We start from the raw sequence: 18,923 nt of genomic DNA on the forward strand, positions 1-18,923 counted from the left end.
CTAAAATCAAGCAGTAAGAGGAAAGGATAACATCGGTTGCTGTAAGCAGCACTGCTCTCACATCCATCATCATATAAACAAACTAATATTTCTCCTGAGGTCAGTAACACTTCTGGTAACCAGGCAGTCACAGCAGCTGGTAGATTTTTCTAGAGTATCAAAAGCAATAATTGATAAAAATATTGATCTGAGAAATGACAATCATGACAAAAGAACACAGAAGTCCTCAGGTATGTTAGTAAGCTGCAGACTGGTACAATATCGAGCACTTTGTTTAGGGAAGGTAAAAGTTAAGAAACTATAGTTCTGCTTCAATATCTTTGTATCTCTAACACACCCCTAGTGATAAACCACATAGATACATTATGCACTTGTTATGACAGTACTTAACACCATGTGCAGTTTAGCTTGATGTTGCATTTACAGTGTTATTAAATCCAGTTCTATGCCATTTGTGCTACTTTTCATTTCTAGACAAAGTACTACTGTAGCACTAAACAAAGCCTTCTATAAAGAATAGAAACCAAACCAAAATCCCTTCAGTCAGGCCAGCAAATAAATCAATGGTTGCCTGTTATTGTAACATTTTATTGAGTCAAAAACGGTGTATTAACTTCGTGGCAATTAAAAGTTTGTTACATATTTACATACATACAGAAAACACCCTCAGCTGTCTAAGGCAAATGTCATCAAGCCAGCTAGAATAGGCAGAGTGACTTGTCAGAATTTATATTCTGTAAAATTAGTTCCATACCTGTTTTTAAATGACTATTATTATTCACTATAAAATGCTGTCAGCAATGACTGAATACAGCCATGGCAGTCAAAATGACAGATAGACAATGGCAACTACAAACAAAAAAAACAGCAGCTTTCCAAAATGTCTTTACTGCTTGCTAGCACGTTCATTTCACAATGCATTAATGCTGAACTACTTTATAAAGAGAGATGCCATTTATTAACAATTAGTTTTTGGATACCTTAGTAAGGTGTTGCAAGGACATTATCAGGCAAAAACTCATTTGCTAATTATTTTAAGAGTGGAACAAACACATAAACACACATGCCATACATGCATGTGCGCACACACACACACACACACACACACACACACACACACACACACACACACACACACACACACACACACACACACACACACACACACACACACACACACACACCTGGCAAAAAGACATCTTTGTAATTAATTTCAAAAGTACATCTGTCATGTTGTCAGTTGACATCAAACATTGACCTGTCAGCATAACACAGTCTTGGAAAAACCTTTAACATTCTGATTAGTAACAACAAACAAACAAAACTAAAACTGTATATCCATTATTATTATATAACATATTGCAGTGAGAACACTTAACTACAAATAAAAAGGATTTAATTTGTGAAAAGCAGCCAAAAATTAAGCTCGTTGAGAAGAAAACTAAAAAGCCATGGACATTTAAATATCTTCCCAAAAGACTTTCACCTGCAGTCCATGTATTGCAAAAATATATATCATGAAAACTTAAACTACCAAAACCCTATCATCACATATTTGTTTGATGTTCCATGCTGTTGACAAAAGAGTAACAGATCTTTTGCCTTTCTGACTCTGAGGTCTCTGACTCTCTTAAATATAATCTGCTGATAGCCTTTTTATGACCCAAGGATATTAAAGCAAAAATCTGGAGTATTTCTCCCCAGGCCACCGCTAGTCAGACTTTAATGGTCAACAAACGTTCTGTAAGCAAGTAAAAATATCATTTAGTTGCTAAATGGGGAATTTCTCACTTACTATGTATTTTGAATGCACAGTGAGTGATTGAGCTACTGAACTTAGGTATGTTATTGTCTTTTACCTAGAGGAGGAAGTTGAGCGAGCCACCAGAGCTGGAGATAAATTTTCTAATCCTTGTCGACCACCTGTGCTGTGACCTGCCCTTCCTTCTTTCCTGATTCCTGGGCTGGCTGAGAGTGGGGGAATCAGAATGGGGAGGAGTGCAAGACAGAGACTGACTGGGCGGACTGGTCTGGAATGGATTCGGGGGTGACTGCTGCAGTTAGTACACTTTACTGCATGCAGAGAAAGAAAAGAAATCCTGCATAACATTGGTCATTCATCAAATCAATGTACCAATTTAAGTAGAGGATGCAAACACAAGCAGACACAGTCCAAAAATGCTTAGCCAAATTCCAACTGGATGGTAGTCAGCCTCACAAAGCTGACATCATCATGCATGTCCCCACACAAAGATGTCAGCAGCAACAACTGCTGGGTGGGGAAGAATTTGAAAAAGAAAACTGGGAAATTATTGGGAATAGTTGGGGCCACACAGGAATTCATGGCACCCTATTATTTTGCCCTCAAAACATGTAAATACTAAGGAATTCAATACGGTTGAGCGTTCTGACTAAGATCCATTGGGTAGCTTTGTAGTTTGTCTCATTCTGCTTCCACTGAAAATGGGCTGCCACACAGTCAGACATTCCTCATAATTAAATGCCAATAAATAAATACACTTGGTGCTTTTAAGTGCTGTACAGTGGTGGAGTAAAGGGTTAGCTATAAGGATAATTTTACAGATTCTGTTTTCTACTGTTAGTATTTTATTGGTAGTGAATGCTGAATGTAAGGCTAGAAAGGGAGTTCATAAGTCAAGCTTAGGGATTAATACATATTTGGCAATAGATAAGAGGGCTTTTGGTTTGAGAAAGTGAGACATTTTATAGCAGATTTTAAGTTGCATTAACACCTTGTTGGTTATAAAGTCAGCATGTGTTGTAAATGTGAGAATCAGGTATGGGTATTTTTGTTCAGAAGTGAAAGGTGTTACCTTTATGATCAGTTATATGAATGAGAGGGATTCCAAGTGCAATGGCTTCCTTCAACATCTAAAAAATGTACTACAGCCAAATTGGAATTCCTTTAAATCCTCCATAAATGTGCATCCAGTGTGAGTGTGTGCATGCATTCTGGGATGGGCTGTGCCTTGCTTGGATGAGCGTCTATGCCTTTTGCACATGAAGGGTCAGGACAGGCTGTAGCTCCTCAGAATCTGGTGCAGTATTAAGTGGAACATCAGAGAATGAATGAATGAAAGAATGAAAGAATGAATGTGGTGTATATGATTCAGTGTAATTGACATCTTCTTTTTAAGGACACACATTTTTTGCAATATATTGAAAGCTTTACTGCTGTTCCTAATCAAAATATTTATTTAGTGTTATAACTAAGGTGACTTTTTTAAATTTGAATTTAGTAATTTGCACTCTATGCACCTGCTACAAAACTCTTTTGTTTGCAATCCTGCTTCTTGAAAGATGAGAAGATTGGTTATGTTTGTTTTTTTGTGGTTGATTAGTAATTTGTTGGAACTGGATCAAAGGTATAGCTTAGCGAAGTCATTTTGGAGTTTACTTTGTATTTCTGAATGGTTATTACTGGAATGTAAGAGAAGTATATCACCTGAACACATAACTAAATTTAGATTAGGAAGCTTTATTGTTGAGTCATTAACAAAGACAGGGCCAGTGGGACTCCTGTGTTTACAAGACCCAAGAAAGAAAGAGAGCTATTGTGAAAGACGTATTATACAGATAACTCTTAAATCAGTGAATAATATTGACACCAAAGTTATATTGCACAGCATATCCTTCATGGTATGTCAAGGTCCAAAAAATGTACAGTCACACTTTGTCCATCCATTAGTAGGGCCAAACTGAATATAATGCACCTTTCAGCATGTAGCTTGCTAAGCACCTAAACCAGCTTCAAAGATATCGGTATTTCTTCACTGATGCTATCCTACTGTATTTACCATTTTCACTGATGCTATCCTACTGTATTTACCATTTTCACTGATGCTATCCTACTGTATTTACCATTTTCACTGATGCTATCCTACTGTATTTACCATTTTCACTGATACTATCCTAGTGTATTTACCATTTTCACTGATGCTATCCTACTGTATTTACCATTTTCACTGATGCTATCCTACTGTATTTACCATTTACTCTAAATAATATAATAAGCAAAGACCAGCTAAATTGTTTAATAAAAATATATCCCATTTGGGTCAGAAAATAGGGAGTGATGTCTCAGTTATAAAGGTACATACACAACATTTTCAAATGCATGATATTCTGTGTATCACTTTTACAGTGCAGCTAGACAGCTACTGATTCTACAGCTACGCCATACTGTAACATATTCAGCTAATGTCTCATTATCAGGACCCAGACATTGAAAAACTGTTTTCTGGACCTCTCTGTTTCATTCTATTTTTGTATTCACCTGTAGCATTCACACACTGCACATCTTTTTAAATGCTGGAGAAACCGTTAGACTTGGTGATAGCTCATACACCTACAGAGGGAGTAGGCAGTGTCCACACAGATCATACCCTTGCTGAGAAGCAAACTGGCGAAACAAGCACTGTGAGGCAGCAACAGTAACCAGCGTGCCACTTTGCCACCTGTTTAAACCATGTGATAGTAACAATCCTTCTGCTGTACTTCCCCATATAAACTGTGACAGTCCAAATTCAAACTGAAATGTACAGTAAGTATGTAATTCACTGTCATCCTAAAACTAATAACTGAATTTAAAATGCATCACATCAATTTGTGAAAAATCAATTCCAAATGTACATTTGAGATATATATAATACTACTATCGGGTAGTATTTTCTATCAGTATAAATGCTGAATTAATATTCACAAAATAAGAACAAAAAATAATGAATCACAAAGTTTAATTTCTCCAACTCTTCAGCATTTCTAATACCATGATGGGAATGGACCCCATTCCTAAGTCAGGGTATAATTTAATGAAAACAGTATTGTTTCAATCCTTGATGTTATCCAAAAGCATTCTTTGGAGCACCCACAATCTGCTCAGAATTGACTCCTTTGTAATTCATATGGAGTTACATGTATTGGTGGCATATCTAAATTTGACTGTATTTTCTTTTTTATTAGACCCATTGCTCCTACTACTGTTGGAGTGGTCTGGGTATCTTTTTTCCACATTGCTGTTGTTTCTGCCTGCAAGTCCTGATACTTTATGACTTTCCGTCTCTCTGTACATGAAACACTCTAATTGCAAGGTGTAACAATTTCAATGAACTGTGTTACTTTTGTCTTTTTTCATGGACTACTACTATATCTGGCCTTCTTCCATCTATTTTTTTTTAATCGTTGTTGATAGGTGATCCAATGTGATGCACACTTCATCTTTCTCTAAAATGCTTTGTAGTTCCAGTTTCCAATGCTTCTCATTTACTTCTATATTGTAGTGGTTGCACAAACCCCAGTGCAACAATCTTGCCACATTATTGTGCCTTTCAGTGTACAGGCCCTCTGCCATGAGTGTATCACACTCAGCAAAAGGTGTCTGACTGTTTCTAATTATTTTTTTACAGAATCTACATTTACATCTGTTTCTCCCACATGTTCAATGGACTTTGTAAACCTGTGTGTATGCCGTCCATTATCCTGGGCTGCATTCATGCTTTTGCTTCAACTCACATCTCCTTAACCATCCCTGCATCACCAGATAGGATGTTCTTATGATATAACATATCTAGCTCATTCACAGATATAATTTTTGCAGGGAGTTGAGCAAAAAAAAAAAAAAGAGCAAATATTCTAAAACATAAAAAGATAAGAAAGAAATTATTTGCAGGGGATCAAACCACCCCTCCCAACACTCCCAGTCTTGGCTCCTGTAAAAAAATTCTTTCTTTCTTATCGTTTTTTTATGTTTTGGAATGCTATTTACATTTCTATTTTTTTTTCTTTTCTCATTTTTTATTACACTTTTGTGAGTCAAATACAAATGCATTGGTATTTTGTCAGGGAGCCAACTTAAAACATTTGCTCAAACTGCTGGCTCTTTTCCTATCTTTATATATATATGCATATGATTTCCCCATTATAAAACCTAATTTATGTAACTACATTTGCAGAAATTATACTAATAAGACTACTAATATTAACATCAGTTTTGTATTTTAAACAGGTTATTATTTTAAGTTGATACTGAAGTACTTATTTATCTGAGAAATGAATGAAGTCACCATCTGCAGCAGACAAACAAGTTAACCTTCTAGGCAGAAAAGTCCTGCAGTTGCATACTTGTGATCAACCACATGAATGTCGATCACTGGTGTTTCACAAACAAGACTGCCTCACTTTGAAATCATATCTCTATTTTTTATTCAATTACCATTATTATACTCATATATGCAAATAATTATAATAATAATATAATGAATAATAATGAATAATAAAACTTGTTTAACTAAGACCATTATGTTATCACTCAGTAATATCAATTTGTGTTAAATGTGTTCTAAATTCATTTTTTTAGATACTAAGCACTTTTTAACAATGCAAGTCGCAATCATATTTCTCAAGACATTGCTGTATGTACAGTGCAGCAAAATCAATTTATTTCAAGTTAAATTTGGCATCCTCAGAGATGCTGAAGATATAGCATCCTCAGAATTGTTGGACCACATCTAGTTAAAGTACAACACTACTAAATATCATTTTATATCATGACCAGTTCAGAATAAGTATCAAGTTAGGAGTAGCAAAATAAGAGCATTATAATAATGAACCTACCCAGATGATTTATGATGGATTAGCAACCCAGGTGTCTGACGGACCAGGTGAGGGAGGATGAGCTTTAGTGGCTAACACCAGCTTGCACATCTTTTGAAGGAAGAGAGGCTACTAGGCCAATGGAACTGGTCATACCTACCAATGGCTGAATATATCACCTGGCTGTCTACCTATAGTGGCCATATTAATGTGTGTTGTGTTTGTCAGGCATTTTCCAGTTAAGTTGTATAATAGAAGGGTGTTTGTGTGTAACAGTGTGATCAGGCAGCCACAGTGAATCTACAGGCACCCCAGCGGTGCTGCTATGAGGGACCAGTTAGCTGATTTGCTCCCTAGCACATGACTTTTCTCTGATATAGCTTCCCAGCAGAAATGAATGGGCTATAAGGTTCTTATATAACCTGGTGATGTTCATCTTCTGCGTATGGAACAAACAGGTCAATTGAATGGAGGTAGTGGAGCCATTAGGCCGGGTCCTTCAGAGGTGAGGGATAAAAAAATAATAATAATGAAAATAAAGAAATTAGGGTGCCCCTGTGTTATCACATATATAATTCACTCTCAAAGATTTGATAAATCTGAACAGAGTGATAGAAAAATATCTCTTTATGAAGAATACCGTATTCTTTCTTATGTTTATAAACTGGTAGAAATGTTAAAAATAGGATCAGCACATCCACTCCAGTGGTTTGAGAGGATAAAGCCTTGACTACCGCCCTGGTGACCCAGGTTTGATCAGTGGCATATGTGTCTGCTGGAGCAGCAGGAAGAGGATGGAGGTGTGCCAATCCAAGGGTAGGAGGTGGTTACATGGACATTTTCCTTGATGTTTGCACAGAAGAGGACATAGTCAAAGAAGGGAAAGGGTAGGAGGAAGACTGCACTTCCACAGAGGTGGGATGAGATGTCAAACAGTCCACTGTAGGCCCACCCTAATGATGCAAAGCATGTAATCAGGAAAACGAGGAGAAACTAGGAGTAGAAATAAGTCTTAAAGTAACCCCCCCCCTCCCGGCAGATGTAGGACAGCACTGCCCTCTAGGATGCCCTTGGGATCCATGTCAGCACTGGTCAAAATTGGTGTTAGTGCAGGGGTAGAAAAAAACTGGTATACCCAATGCCAGATGTAGGGCACAGAGGGATGGCTGTCAGAATGAAGTAGGGATGGCAAGATTCCCCCTCAAAATAGGATCAAAACAAAATATTTTGACAGCCATCCATAAACATTGTGTAGCTATCATTTGAATTCATTGAATAATTATCATCTCAGTTTGCACTCTTTAACTGCCTCATACTTTCACTGATTTGTATTTGCCAGTTACTTCACTTTATTGGTCATGTATCTTTAACCACCACAGCTGTGCAGCTTCAGTACAAGCCCGCATTTGGTACCAGCAGATGTTGATTTAACACTGGAATGGGAATGCTTTTTTATCAAACCAGATGTTTGAGTTCTTACTGATAAAAACCTTCTGCAGCAGTAAATAAATAAACACTTAGAAAAATATGAGAATAAAAGTAATTAATCTAGGTCAGCCATATTATACATAAGACACATGAATATTATTTAATGCAAATTACATAGCTTCAATACAAGGGTTAGTTATTTTTTTTAAATACTAAATGTATGCATTTCAGTACATCTTTTATTACTTTGAATAAAATGGCAACTATTCAAAAATACCATGCACATAAAAGAATATTTTGAGGTAGGTACATAAATACAAGTTTAGTGATATGCACTAGAGAAAACCAGTCTAGTTTACCAAACACAGTTTTATATTTATTTTTGCTATTTATGCAAGAGCCCATTTTCAGTGGAAACCCAGAGAGAAAATGATCCAGCATTTAATTTCACACAAATAATAATGATTACAACAACCAAATGATTAACAACGATCACAATTATAAAACAATATAGGTTACAAACAGAAATAAATATGTGGCACATTTATATGATACATATATTTTTAGAGTATTTATGGTAGATAGATTAAATTAGATATAGTGATTACTATTAATTTCTCTAAGTGCTCTGTTCTCCAGTTTATTTCATATCTGGTATGTTGTCTGTGCAAAGCTGACATGTCCTCTGTGTCTCCAAGTAGATATTCTGTAATGCATATTGGCAGAGGAGTTAACAGTGTGTTAATTTTCCCACAAGTAGACATGTGTCATGCATTTTTGGGAATGCATGTGCGTTTCCCAATGAAATGCATCCTATCCAAGCTGGTTCTTGTTCTATACAAATTGATTGCTGGGACAGGGTCCAACTCCCCTAGCCCTTTACTCAGACAGCAGGTACTGAAAATGGATGGTCCATGAACCACAGTATCTACAAAATAACACACATTTATATTTTCACAAATTATGCATCTAGACTGAGCTCTCCATTCACAAATAACTCTTATTAGCTACTTTGTAATGCTTACAAGTTAATGAGAGAATAAAACCAATAATCAAAATTGTCTCCATCCCCTACCCCAAAAACTTGATACCTGAAGAATGCATATTGTTATGAATTGTATTAAGCTGCATATATATATATATATATTTTTTACAATTACGGCATTACAGTGTAATATGAATGCCCCCCCAAGACATTAATCCAGCCTGTATATATCTGGTCAGCTCAAATCTTTGTGAAGCTAGTAGGACAAAATTCTGAGGTCTAGCATTATGTCTCCAACTAGGTATCAATGAGTTAAAAAATTATACTGAGCAGACAACACCCTTTCAAATAACTCAAAATGTTTGGAATGCAGACTCTAAATATTCAAATTAATAAAAAGAGTATAAATTTAGCAGTAATGAAGGTAGTGGAATAGGGTCGATAGCAGCCTATAATATAAGTATAATGACTAAATTAGTCCTAATACTTCATCTAAAACCCAAACATGATTTCTATTCCACAGAAATTTATTTGTATTCGGGATCAGTAAATTTTCCCAATTTAAGTTTTATATTTTGTTCAAACATCAGTTCTGTCTGAATGCAACATTTGAAAGCTGAAATCCTTGACTACAAACACATTTTACAGATCAGAGAATATACTCTAGCTGCAGAGCTGTCACCAGTAATGCTCTATAGGGTTTTGTCTTATGTTCCTTCTTGTTTGCATTTAATTCTCAGAAGTGTAATGAAGCATCCAAGATCTCAGAGTAATAAAGTTTGTAGATGGCTGAAAATTAGGTGCAGTAGTTATATCCACCATTGCTCCCATATCCTCTGGGAGGTCCTCAATCAGAGCAATGCATGTTGTGTTAACCATGTGCTCACCCTCAGAGTTAAGAAATACAGCACTGCTACTTTGGATAAAGTCCCTGCTCCCTTCAGTTATCAATAGCACCCCCCCCTCCAAAATAGAGACTGTTAATCTACTTAAACTACAAGAACTCTTCTAACCACTATATCTTAGTTTTGGTTAAGAAGTCCTTTTGCCTCATACTGCTTATCTGTTAGGGTATCTCATCTAGATCAAATTACACCCCTGTTCTTCTATACTCCTCTCTTATTAGACCCACCATCAAATACAATCCATTCTTTGGAATGTACATATCAGATGACCTTGCACAACTTGAAAGGTGCCAATAATTCCTAATTTCAGGTTTAAGCCACTAAGCTACATTGACAGACTAAAATCTCTCTCTCTCTCTCTCTCTCTCTCTCTCTCCTTCATGCAACACAGGCTGTTGAGAGTTTACCTTTGCTTAAAAGTTTGCACCATTGGAGACGCTGTGCTTTTTTTACTTTCAGTTATAAAGAACAAGCACTTAAAGACCCGATTCAAAGACATAAAACTCCACTGTAATATCAACAACACTCACTGGCATGATAGGCTTTTTGACCAATGCATTCCCAACTTTTGGAATAGACTCCATTTGCACATCAAGCAAGAGTACCATTCCTGAGTACCTTCAAAGTGACCCCATGTCAACTGGGTGAATAACTAGAAATTCATGCCTGGTACTAATGATCTACTGTCTAAATGAAAGTACTCTATCCTCATCACTGTACGAGTGCTATGGCTGAGCCTTTTAATGGTTCTACAGTCAAAAGTGTAGCATAAATCTATGATTCTATAAAATTATAAAGTACAATGGAGATAATCACTTTTCAAAAAGATATGACCTGTTTGTGAAAAAATATATAACCTACTCTCTCAAAAAAAGACATATCTGAGTACTAATGCTCAGCGTGCTTGCACTCAAAATAGGAGCCTAGCAGTTTGCCTTAATTTAGGTATTATTTATTTACTATTTGGTAACTGGATGGGTGGGCTGATCCGAAGCCCATTAATAAGTATGATCCAAAGGGTCTTGAAACAAACATATCTTATTGCAGATCCTTATGGTTGATACAGAGTCTTATGTCCATTTTGAATTTAAACACTTCAAGAGACAAGCAGGACAGCATTTAGTATAACAATCAGGGGAAAGGCTGTTATGCTGGAGGAAACATACAGTTTAACAGCAAATGGTGAGGTTGACCATTGTCCTTAAAGCACTTACACTCAGTTTCCCCTGTGTAAGGGTTCGGAGAAGGCCTTTTTGAATTCAGTTAAAGATTCCAGGCCCCTTAATTCAAGTGGGAGTCTGTTCCAAAATGCCAGCCCTAGTTGAGAGAACTGGTTTTGTATGGCTAGTTTCCATCTCAAAGGCATGTAATAACCACTATTTAGTATTCTGTGAATAAACATACATAAGAGCTAAGTTGACCTTTCTGTGACTGGAAGCCATTTTAGATGTAGTAGGAGGTTACGGTGATGAGATCTGCTGTTAGCAAGGAGGGCAAATCTGTAAATGTTATTTTTTGTTATCTGGTTTCATTAGGAATTCTGTTCTGAGTAAAAGGCAATCAGATGAAGACAGTATTCTAATTTAGGGAGAAGATCATTTTTGCTAAGGAAAAGCAAGCTGAAGAGGAGAGTAAATAAGAGATTCTATAGCAGAGTTTAAGTTGAGATAGTATTGTGTCAGTTATTTGGTATATGTGGTTTGAAAAGGTTAGAGAAGGATCAAGGTTAAGATTGTATTCAGATGCAAGGGGAATGATGTTGTAGTTATCAGTGATGTTAATAAAAGGTATATGACAGTTTTTTTTGAGGGGGGTTGTAAAAGCATCATGTTATTTTCACTTATTTAGTTATTTGTTTTTTTTTTTATTTTACTTTTTATGGTTAATTAGAAGGTGATCACAATCTGCCCTGTTGCATAAATTAGAGAAGGACTGTTGTAGTTTTTTTCTGTAGATCAGAGGGGCATTTACTGCCTTGTAATATAAAGATGCCATCTGCATACAGTATGACATCAAGGGATGGAAGGTCATCTGTTAGAGTATTAATAAATAATGAAATCAGAGTGGGACCCAGAATTGAACCTAGTGGTACTCCATTGTCTAGGGTGCCAAGCAATGATAAGAAGATACTAATGCGAACTTGGGATGTTCTGTTCTCCAAGTAACTTTGGAACCACTTGACATGTTTTAGCAAAAACTAAGTTTGTTCGGTTTCATAAAAAATATTGAGATAACCAGCGAAAGATTTAGCATTATATACTGTATTAGGACAGCTTCATGAGACAAGACACACTTCTTCTCACATTTGGTAATAAATGCTGAGAAGCACACTATGTATGAAATGCTGGCACATTTGAAAAGAAATATTCTCAGGAACAGCCTGTAACTTATCCTGTGTGTAGAAAATACATCAGAACCTTGCACGTCACAGGTACATATCCAGAGGTAGAAAAAGAAAAGTATAGCCTAAAGTTACAGTGGTAATGCAGTGAGTTACAGGAATAACCTTATGATGCTCAAGGCCTGACACAAGAATGTCTAAGGAAAGGTGGTGCTAAACTGGCAGATGAAAGGCTGAGCATGGTAGCTCTAGACAGTGTACACTGTAAACGTCATGGGTTACAAAATCAACATAAAAAGAGGGAGACAGAAATAAATACAGTTTGTCTAATATATGACTTGAAATAGTTGCACAACTTTTGTCAGGCTTGCAAATTACTTATGAATGAATGGATGGATGGATGGATGGATGGATGGATGGATGTGATGTTTACTGAGAAATATGGTCCTGTGACAAGGCTGATATACTGAAAACTGTGCAAGCATTATAGTATACTGCTAGCTAAGAAGGACTTTAAATTAGCTAATAAAAAGGGATCTGCACTAATATTTGAGTCCAAAAATTCTGAATGGCACAATTTGTAGAGTGAATAGCCAAGCAGGCTGGATAATGATTATTATCACCAAGTTATGATAATTTATAAATACATTTTTTTGTGTAGAAGTATACAGAAGTATAGTTTCTTTGCATTGGGGATGTGTGAGCCAAAGTATCCCAAAGAGAACATCAGTTTTAAAATTATTTTGATGCCATTATCATATTCAGTTTAAAAATTCTACAATTTGAATTTTTTTTTTTAGAATTTTTGATTTGAATAAGAATACTGCAATTATTAAAAACTTGGTTATCTGGACTAATAAAACTAACTTTCAAGCATATCTTACTAAGCTAGCAGTACTGGCAACATTATATTAACTGCAGAAGAAGAAAGTTACAGGTGTCTTTCAAGTGCTGAGAAAACCACTTGTGACTAATGTCACCAGCTGAGCAGTAAGAATACTATGAAGTATATGCCCCGAATCAGGAATGGGCATATTTTAAAAATAAACATGGGTCCCATGGGGATGGAAAGGTAAGGAATTTTCAAGGATAGATGACAAGGAAATGTCTAGAGTAGAAGAGAGTATGAAGGGAGAGGAGTCATTTAAAGCTTGTGATGCTGACAGATGCTTTGTAAATTAACCAATAATTCAACACCTTGCTGGGGGAAGGAGGGTGTGTCATCTGCAGCCCTCACAAAGATCAAGTTAGAGAGACTGAGCTGATAGCAAGGCTGCTGACAGCTATTGAAAGTGAGTTGCCTGAGAGATTAACTTGTCACTGGCTGATGTTATTGGTCTTATGCCAGAATCATCACTTTCTGCAATAATTTCTAAGATGGACAAATCTGACAGATTCTGCAGGTACAGCTGCTCTTTTTCAGCAAGCCTCTGAGCCTTGTACTTTTTCTTCATTTTGTTGTTAAGGACGAAGCTTACTCTGGTACTGGTTTTATCCTGCTGATTATTGTGAGGGAAGAATGTGTACAGTAGTGATGCTGAGTTGTCCTGGATAACCAGGAATGTAGCTGTTACATTATGCATCTGCAGGATTAGGTACTACTTGGGTTAGCTTGCTATTACATACATTGTTCTCAAGAGACTGAGAGAGAACATTAATGCTATTTCTTTCTTTTGGTTTGTTGGACAATGCCAAGGAATATGGGGAGTGGTCATTAAAGACTTCTAACCACTGACTTCAGGGGTGAGTGGGAGGCTGAGGGCTAAACTTTCTAGTGTAAACTATTTGGGCTAAAATATTTCTTTGTTTATCAGGCTAGGAAATGTATATTCATCATTATTAGAGAAGAAAGGCGAGCATGTGTGGGACAAGAACAATGATTTCTGTCAGAGAGGGGTGGGGTGAGAGAACTTATCTTCTCTGGGATAGGGAAAGGACTGGTGCCAGATAGAACTTGCTGAATTAGGTACGCAAGACCTGGGTTCTGAGAAATGTCTAACTTGGTAAGCCAGCCACAGTTAATGGACTCTGTGTTTGCCATATTTGAAATGCCAGACTTGGGAAGGGTAAACACAGTCAATGTACGGTATGTAGGCTGCATTGTTACAGTCTACTTTACCATATGCTTTGCCAACAACAGTTCAGTCTAAGAACTGAACATGACTACCAGGTATATGTACTCAAGGATGCTTTCATACCTTTAGTGCAGTGATGGCAGATGTATAGCTAGGCCATTGCAGTTAGGTATTTATATCTGGATTTATCCAGCTGCCCTTACAACACGCATAAGATTAGTTTAAGATAAGACTGAACTTGTATATGTAAGGTTGTTAAGAAATCCAGCTTAGCGCTTTACTCAGATTCCTGGAATTCAGATCTAAATGTAACATTACAAAACATTTCCATAATTTAAACATTTTCTATTTCCAAGTTGACTAGTGCCTCCCAAACCAGCACCTGAACCCTGTGGATTAATTAACTTATTTATTCATTCATTTATTTGTTCATTCATTCCAAATGCAATAAAATGAGAGACTCTATTTTAAATTGAAAGCAGTGTTTATGTGACGCGTGAAAAGATGCAGAACTGAAAACTCCTTAGTTTCATAGTTTCATAGTATAGTACTAGGCTATCTGCCCTGGGGCATTTGTAAGCCTAGCCATAGTGATGTGTCTATGAAATGGTACAAAAAATGTACAGAATAAATTTAGAATACTGTGTCTCTGTCTAGTAGTGACACAATGAAGGCCCCCTTTTATAATAGAATTAGTTTACTGTGCCCCTGTCTAGCAGTGACACAGATGTGACCCCTGGGGAAACTAATGAAGGGGCTGGCTGAGATACATTCAAGGAAAATTATAAAATTTTGAGACGCGGTACAATGACCTCTGATGGTTCAAGCTCATTCAAGCTCACCAGGCTCTAGAAGTAGGGCTTGTTCTTAGTCACTAAACTCTAGAAGCAGGAGTGATTCTTACTCACCAGGCTCTAGAACCAGGACTATCATCAAAGACATCAAGTAAATGAGTGTAAGCTCATCTGCAATAGTATTAACAGTTATTAAAGGGCACAAAGATCAAGGTAACAAAGTTCAAAGTTAACCACCATGTGACTGCATGGTAGGATCTTAGAATCATTTCTAAACAAAAGGGATATATTGCATTATAACTCATTGAAGTACAAGATGAGAAGCCTACTGTTTGTTTACCTCCATTTAAGCAAAGCACAGATGGAAGGTTGCTGGGTTGGTTTAATCAACTCTAAAGTCAGAGAAGAGGGAGCTGTTGAGCCTTTTTCTCTCTTTCTTCCTTCAGGTTTGCTCGAACTCTTTATATGTGTATGTATATATATATATATATATATATATATATATATATATATATATATATATATATATATTATAAATCTCTCTCTATCTCTCTCTCTATATATATATATATATATATATATAGTTGTTACATTATGTTTTATATATATGTAATACAGTATGTATATTTATTTATGAACAGATCTTTATAGTGAGATAGAATGGTTTTATATATATATAATATATATATATATATATATATATATATATATATATATATATATATATATATATATATATATATATATATATATATATATATATATATATATATATATATGGATCTACTTCAGTAGATCAAACATGCATATAACCGAAATGCTTATTACCAAGATGAGAAAACCACAAGTGTAAAATAGCAAAAGTAAACTTGATCAAAAGTTTTAATAACGAAATATGTACTGCGCATGTCCGGGAACACACAGACTTCCTGAATGTAGATCACCAAGCAAAGACAATGGGTAGTCCATTGAAACATTTGACTGAAATTAACATCTACTGCTCTCAAAGCTTTTGCAGGCGGGGGGCTTTGCCCCCTTCTGCACCCCCATACACACCCTCTAAATTACATATGCCAACTCTGAGATCACACTACAGTAGAGAAAAGGGTAATTTTTCAATCCTCAATGCACCGTGATCTCATTTGGGAATGCTGGAAACAGTAGACTTTAATTTCAGTCAAGTGTTTCAATGGAGCACCCATTGTCTTTGCTCCACAATCTCCATTCAGGAAGTCCAAGTGTTCTTGGACATGCGCAGTACATATTTCGTCATTACAACTTTTGATAAAGTTTACTTAGGTTATTTTTCACTTGCATTTTTTTGGTCTCTGTAATAAGCATTCTGATTATGTGCACGTTCGATCTACTGAAATGGATCTCTCTCTCTCTATACATATATATATATATATATATATATATATATATATATATATATATATATAAAGAGACAGAGAGATATTCATATTTTGGGGAATGTTGGGGACTTATCTTCATGTAAGGAGGTGCAAAGGTCTTGCACCCTCCAAAATAAATGATTTGTGTATTTTATAACCTTGGAGACATTGCATGGCAATGAAACGAGACATGATTATTCATAGTAAATTCTTACACAATTCAAGGTAAAATGGATTCTTTAGATGGAGGTTATGTCAAACAAAGCTGAAAGTTTTCTTAGACTTGAAATCAGATCACAAAGCAGCAATGGATCTTGACTGCCTAGACAACAGTAAGGGCTGCAATATCTTTCCCTGTACGACACTCAGAAAAAGGTAGTCAAAAGAAAGTTAAAGACATTTAACTGAAAAGAAAGTGGCTGTAAAGCAAATGTTAGAACAAATGAGTAAATGGATTCTGCTGCAGCCTGTAGACTACTAAAATGATAAGGACTAGCGCCATTATGTTAGAATAGAAGTTAAGGTGCTCTTTTGTCTCTGTGATCTACAGTAATATTCTATGTAAATGAGTTAAAAAAAGAAAATGAGATCCATAAAATCATATCACAAGGGTCAAGATTCAGAACACAAGCTGCACTATGAAAAGTGTAAAAGAAACTGCAACACCACAGAATCCATGATTGAAACTCAGCAATGGAATATGAAATTGGTGGATAAGTAGGACAGTTACACTGGTAACAGCCAAACTGGAAAGAGACCTTGAGTAGTAGTACTTTATGACCTAAAGACAGCAACACATAATGACAACAGCTGGAACAACAGACTGGGAAGAGTCCCATCAACAGAATCCAGGCAGTGGTAATGCTATTATGGCATGTGCTGTCCAGCATTACTGTACCTTTTTGAAGGCTACCTCTCTGGAAAAGCATATAACAGTGAAGAAAGAGGGCAGCAGAAATGAGACAAGATCTACAGAGAAAGTATTACAAAAGCAGTTGAATGGCTGTAAAAGCTCAAAGGAAAATAATTATATGATTAAGACCCTAAGTGTTTTAGTAATATAAATAAGGTTTAAGAGAATAACTATTTTTAGAGAAAAATATTTTCCAGGAAGAAGACTCATCCTTTTGAATTGATGTAGACAAAAAATGAAATGAGAGAAAGTACATTTTCACATAAAGGGAGACAAATGCCAGGAACAGCCTGACAGTGAAGCTAATGAATACAAAAATTGCATCAGAGTATTAAGAAGGCATGAATCAACTGTAAAGGAATATACTGATTAAGAAGCAAAATAACATAGGGCCTGTGGTTACAGTAGAAAAGCAAAGAGTATAATTTGTTTAGAGGTAGCTATATTTAATCATTTATTAAGGGGGAAAGCCGCACGACTTCAGGCCTGACTCTGAAGCACTGTCTGCCTAAATGACTTGCACTGACTCATACATTTTTCAAACAGAGGCCGGGAATCAAACTCAGGGTGAAGGCAATCAGCAGCTCTTGCCTTTTAGCTGTTTATGCTAATCTGTCAGCAAATTATTTACTGGAAGCTATTCATCTCTTAATTTTTTTTAGTTTGCTGTTTTGTAATAAAAATAATTTAATATATGGAGAGGCTCTTGCTGTAGTATAAAACCCGTGTTTTAAAAGAACTGGTACCTTAAGCCTAATGCCACATGGCCTGGCTTCATGTTATGTAGTGTAATCCAAAATACATGCTGGTGAACCTGGCAGTACATGTAATGTCTCTGTCTCATTTCAGCAATCCTGACAACATATGTAACAGATGTAAAGAAAATCAGCACTTAGATCCTGACAATGTAATTAACAGAAGTAAAGAAAATTTACACTTTTGTGTATTAAGAGGGGGCAGGGTGTAGAAGACAGCAACATATTTTTTCATTTACCAGAAAAGAATGAATGGTGAAGAAGTATTTCAAAATAATTAATTTCATAATTCATTTGAGAAATGGTTCAAATGCAGCTGGTGACCTCGCTTGTCAATGTAATATATCTGGACATTGGAAGATGGGGATCCAGACATTTAATTTGTTTCTAACTGTGAGTGGAATTTCAGAGGAAAAGGTACAGTGTGATAAGTTTCTATATGTGATAGTGGAAAATAGCATGAACATTTATACATGAATTTCAAGAAAGAAATACATGATTGAGCTAATGAAAAAGTTTTAGAGTTACTGTGAGTTGAGAACAAACATGAGGTTTACTTGCTATTTGTTCTTCACTAGTCCCACAGAATTCTTATGTAAATGATGTATGCAATTGAGCCAAAGACAGTAACTTTCTTTAGTGCAAAACAGAATTATGCATGGTAGCAGAAATTAACAAAGGGGCAGATTACTGGCAATATTAGTACAATCAGACATAAAGA

This window comes from Protopterus annectens, chromosome 14.part0 (assembly GCF_019279795.1).
Source record: "Protopterus annectens isolate FY-2018-M chromosome 14.part0, PAN1.0, whole genome shotgun sequence".
NCBI lineage: Eukaryota > Metazoa > Chordata > Ceratodontiformes > Protopteridae > Protopterus > Protopterus annectens.